Genomic DNA, 6,008 nt, shown 5'->3' on the forward strand with positions numbered 1-6,008 from the left:
TTTCTGTGAGGAATTTTTTCTCTCTTTCTTCGGCCTCTTCTCTCTCCTCCCCCCCTTCTCTCCTCGGCGAAGGGGAAATGAGTGTGAAGGGAGGAGATAGAGGGAAAAAGAGGCGTCGTCGTTCCTCCTCCTTAAAGGAACCTTTCCTCCTCCTCCTCCTCCTCAACCCCGTAGCCGCTGCTTCTGCTGCTGCTCCGTGGCAGGAGGAGCCATTGACACCGCCGGAGCCTCCACTCGCCCAGTGGGTCCCTCCCCGCCGCGGGGCTGGCCAGGGGCGCGGGGGAGGGCCGCGGGGCGGCGGGGGGAGGGGTGAATGGGCGGGGAAGCCAAGGGGCGGGGATTTCGGCAGAGCAGCCAATGGGGGGCGCCCATACAACCTTCGGGCCAATGGGGCCTCTGGTCTTATGGCGAAGTCCCTTCCTTCAACGCCCTGTTTCCTCTCTCGGGTTTCCTCCCTGCCTCGCCTAGGAGGGGGAAGGAGGAAAGGGGAGTGTGGTGGGGCGGGTGATAATGGGGAGGTATCAGGGCATATAATAGAGCGGGGTGGGGGGGGGCGAAGAGAGCGCTAGTGCGTAGCGACGATTCTAGGAGAGGAGGTGCTCGGAGGAAAGGGCGGGGGCTGCTGATGTAATGGGGAGAAGTGATTAATCCTTCGATTCGCCTTTTTAGTCCTCCCCCCGCCCCACCACCACCACCTTCACCCAATTTTTTAAGCAGAAAAAAAAAAAAAAAAAAAAGTGGAGCTAGGGAGTCGATCCTTGGTAACTTGCGTTTTCTGTGGTAGGTACGTTCAAAGTGTGAGCTGTAGGGAGCGCTAGAGATTTTGTGCCCTTTAGCCCAGCTGAGGGTATTTGCAAACCTTGAAGATCCAATTTACCGAGCTTTCAGCCTGTAACCGAAGTTTGGAGTAGTTTGCTAATCTTCGTGACTAAGAGGAGTCACCTAAGTCTTGAAGAGGTTTTGGTAAACAGGCAATAGACCTTGGTCAATTTATTTTTTGGAAACTTGGTCTATGTTCAAGAAAATAATATGTGAGAAAAAGGAGAGAAGTAAATGTGCTGAGGTTATGACTGTTATTTAATTTTTTTTTTTTTTGATCCCACAAACTCAAAGGAAAAGAAAAAAACCCAAGAGGAATTATCTTTGGTATCTGTATCTGGTCCCCTCAGCATAATCTGTCCCCAAGGAAAACGCGTTTTTATTCCCTAGCTTTGTTGTGATGGCAGAAAAAGTGCCCTTTCTCAATTCTCTCCGCTCTTTTTTTGTTTATTTTATGGATGTGGCAAAACTGGCAGTTTACCTGATTCTCTGGTTTGCAGACCTTTGGGTGATTTCTCTCTTGTTTGAGTTTGATCAATTGCTATCTAGGTTTGAGATAGGTAATTAAGCGGTTGCAGAGGGTGATAAAATAACGCTGAGAGGGAGAAAAGTATGTACTTGGGGAGGGAGTAGAGAGAGGGGCAAGAAGAGATGAGCCAATATTGTGCAGGGTGTTTGAGTCTTGGGTTTAATTATGTGACTTCGGGCATATCACCTTTCTAAATAATGAGGGTCCCTCACCGTAAAAAGAACTTATTTTGGACTACATAATCCCATTTTCAGTTTTTAAAAATGCTGTAATTTTGAGATGATTTCTCTTTGGTCCTTAAAATGTTGAAATTTACATCTAAGTTTCCTTTTCCAAAAAATATTTGAGCAGGGGGCTGTTAGAAAACAACTGAAGAACCTAAGGTTTTTATGATTGTTAGCTAGGTGCCAATGGGTAAAATTTTAGATTTGGTTGAAATAAATGTGAGGGGGGAGGAAAATTATTTACTATTATATATATAAGTGGACCCATAATTCTGACTTTTCTAAAAGTTTACTTTTTTATTCAACAAGCACTTATTAGTTCCTTCTGTCCCTTCTGCATTACTCTGTAAGGTGCTAAGAGAAATACCAAAAATAAAAAGGTAAAATCTTGGGCATAAAGAGTTTGTAATTTGGCATGGCATAGTCGAAGATTTACTTACATTAATTCAGATGTACAAAGAAATTGTAGCTTGTTTCTGTAATGTTTAACCTTTTTGAGTCCCCACATTATCGCTCTCGCTCTTTTTTTTTTTTTAATTTGAGACAGAATGGAGGAGAGAGGGAGGGGGTGGGGGGGGAGAGAGGGAGAATCTTAAGTAGTCTCCATGCTGAGTGCTCAACACAGAGCCTAATGCGAGACTCGATCCCACGAGCCTAGGATCATTACCTGAGCCAAAATCAGGAGTCACTCAACCAACTGAGCCATCCAGGTGCCCTGCCCCCTCTTTTTTAATAACAATGATCAGTCTTTGAGATTTTGTTTCTCCATCCTCCTCTCATTCCAAGATATGTATGAAGGCCAAAGGTTACTGTATAAGGTACAGTTAGAATGCCCTTCACTTTTTTGGCATCGTAGATTTCTAAATTTATTATGACAGTTCTCTGGCATGTGGCAGTAAGATGACTTGTTCTAACAAAACCAGTGTATACTATGACAATTTTCTGATAGATGGAAGTAAAGTGTCTTAAGAAAGGGAGTGTCTTGTTCTAATTTACACCGTGACTAGTGGGTTGGTAGCAGCCGTGGGGGATGGGAAGGCCTACGTGGCATCAAAGAAGCCAGGCATGCCAGTCCTTTGTTATCCACTGGTATGGAGTGGCTGCTATGGTCTGAAAGCAGGACTGATAGTCTAGAGGTAAAATTGGTCATTTCTAGTGTTTTGAGGTATCATGCTGGTATCTTGACTGAAGTACATACATGAGCCATTTGCCTTATGTACTACAACCTCAATACTGACTGACCCCAAGTCCCTGTGGGTCCATTGATTCTCACAATGCCACTCTCTCTTCTCACTGAAATATATGGGAACTTCCGGATTCCCTGAATACCACATGTAGGCCTTGATGAGCCAGGAGCCTTGCTTCGGGCTTATCTATTGAGCCATCTCCCGCCACCAATGTTGCATTATCCTCCTTACGTCATATTGAACATGCCATCAAGCTGAAAGCTGAGCTTCTGGAGGACTCAGTCTCTCACAGGCATGCTCAGGGAAGCAAACCACTATCCCCAGTTTTCCTGGATCTCCCCAAATCTGTGTGAACTATATACCTTCAACTATATACCTCCAATCATAGTTTCCACCGAGAAGGGATGGAAGGTAAGCATGGTGGGTCTGATTACCTCTTCCGTGTACCCCTGTCTTCTCTCCATCATCCCTCAGGGCTATAAGAGAGGAATTTTTCTCCTTCTTAAATGTCAGGAGCTTTCCTTATGTACCATATCCTCTTCATTCTTGTGATGGTATCTGCTTTGTACCCTTTCTTGGAGCCATGATGGCTGATGGAGTGCAAGAGAGAAACTAGTTTAACAGTAATGGAACATCTATTGGGAGATAACAAAAAATATTATCCTATCCCCAGATCACTGGTTCCTACATATTTTTAGTCTATCTTACAGGATTCAATGTTAGAATCTTCTTCACGCAAAAGTGTTCAAAGGCATCTTAAAATTGTGGAACTTGGGAGTTGTTAGACTGGGCCTTGGAGATCATGTAATTTTCATTTCTGTATTTGACAGACTGGGAAGCTAAAGTTCAAAGAGGTAAGGTGACAAAAAAAAAAAAAAAATCCTGTAACTGCTTAGTAGCAAAGTTACTGTTTGCCAGTACAGTGCCCATTCCATTCACAGGTATATATAGACCCAATTCCCCCATGAAAACCCCAAATATTCCAGATATTGTTATCCATTGCCAGGTCCACCTGTGTCAGTAAATACTCCTTCCTGTCAGTTAGCTAGGATAGATACTATGTGTGACAGGAAAAAAACTTAAAGGGGGTTTTTATTTGGGATAGGAGTCTCCTAGAATGATTTCAGTAGACACTTAGAATAATTTCAGAGGGCTAAATTCCCTCAGGGTTTGCTCTCTCTTCAAGTACATTTGTGTTTGTTTTTCTCAACTAATTACTGGTGCTTAACAGGATAGTGTATGTAAAGTTATTTGTTTATAAAACCTATCACAATAGGGATGTGGAAAAAATAAGCCCTTTAATCATTTGAATACCTGGCAGGTGATATTTACTGTGATTTTTAGCATGTCAAAGATTCAGCCTCCCTTTCCTCTGTCATTCCATCATCTAGTCCCAAGCCATCAGCACTCAGTGAGTTACATAAGACACCTCAGAGCTGCTCACTCCTTTTATGTCATTTAGGAAATTAGTTTGATCTGAATATGGTTTTCCTGAAGGAATAACCAGCTGTTTAAAATATCCTTGTTAGAGTATGAATGACTTATCTCACTAAGCTGCAGAAATTCATTCTTTAGTACATGCTCAGATAATATTTTATCAGTTAGACAGTGAAAATTAACTTGGAACTAAGGATTTAAATTTAATGTATATGTGGGAAAACCTGGTAAGCACGCACTCCAATGATACTTGTAATAGAGGTTATCTTTAAAGAATTATAGATTCAAACTTTAATACCCTTCCCTGTGGAATAATAGAGACATGGCACTCTTTAAAAAAATTAATTGTGTTCAAGATTTAGGATGAGCTGTGACAGACAGTTGTAAATCTTTATTTTTGCTTTTTAAAAGCAGAACCCAATTTCCAAGCACTGAGAAAAGATGAGGCCAAATGATAAGAGTGTATTATATCTTGGAAGAACTGGTAGGTGACCAACGTGTGGGTAGATGTCAGAGTGGCAGACTAACAGGGAGCTTTGGACTTGGGCAAATCACTTACCCTTTCTGTGCTTTAGTTTCTGCCTCTGTGGAATGGGAGTGACAGTAGTCCTTATTTCATGGTATTATTATGAGGATTAAACAAATTAATACCTATAAAATGCTTAGGACAGTGCTTGGTGCATAGAAGGGGCTCAGTAAAGTGTTAGCCATTGTTGTTATTGCCGTTGGTGTTGGTATTGTTTCAGGCCATACTTGGTGATTTTCAAAAACACATAGGCATTATATGTAGGGAAGCAGACATGGCTCTTGTTATAAGGAAGTATGCCTAGAAAATGAATAGTACTAGAAAACTTTTTGCAAGGCACGTACAAGACAGCACCAAAGGGGAGGGTCAGGCTGAATGACAGCAGGTGATGAGGCATGGACTGATGGGAGACCTCCCTGCAGGATTTCTCCACTCAGGCAGTATTTGAACAAGGATCTTGTGGCAGATGCAGAATACTCTGGCATCTTCTCACTGTGGGAGCCTCTTAAGAGAGAGTACAAGGATTAGGTCAGGAAATGGATGCATAGGCCTAGAAAGGAGACAGCAGTTGGAGGTGTATCTGTGTTTGTGGAAGAATTGGCTGCATTTAAGTACCAGATTAAAATTTATGAACTCATTTGGGCCTCCTTGAAAAGAGTAGGAATGATAGACATGGAACAGGAGCAGAGAAAGAAGTGGCAGAAAGTAATACATGAAGTAGTAGAAGTTACTCAAGGACTGGAGAATCTGAAAGCTAGAGCAAGTGGGGTTTAGGGGAGGAGCACATGTCAGAGGACAAATTAGACTCCTCTGTGATCCTGAGATTATCGCTTTTGGAAGCATCAGTAGAAGCTTCAGATTCGGGAATCTGTTGAGAGTGATAATCCAGCTAAGATACATTTCAGGAGAGCAGATCTTGCAAGCAAGGTTAATAGACCTAAGGAGTTCTAGAGCAGGAAACAGCGGCAGCAGCTGTGTCATGAAGTTTAAAAGGCTTTGGACCTGGAGTGGACAAATGCAGAGAAGACCAGCTGCAAGGCTATAAGCACGGACTACAGGGTTGCCTGTTGTTATTACATATTTTTTAATGTTTATTTATTTATTTTTGAGAGAGAGAGCAAGTGAGCACATGAACGGAGAAAGGGTAGAAAAAGAGAGGGAAGCACAGAATCCAAAGCAGGCTCCAGGTTCTGAACTGTCCGCACAGAGCCTGATGCGGGGCCTGAATCCATAAACTGTGAGATCATGACCTGAGCTGAAGTTGGATGTTCAACTGACTGAGCCAT

The sequence above is a fragment of the Panthera tigris genome, chromosome A3, assembly GCF_018350195.1.
Source record: "Panthera tigris isolate Pti1 chromosome A3, P.tigris_Pti1_mat1.1, whole genome shotgun sequence".
NCBI lineage: Eukaryota > Metazoa > Chordata > Mammalia > Carnivora > Felidae > Panthera > Panthera tigris.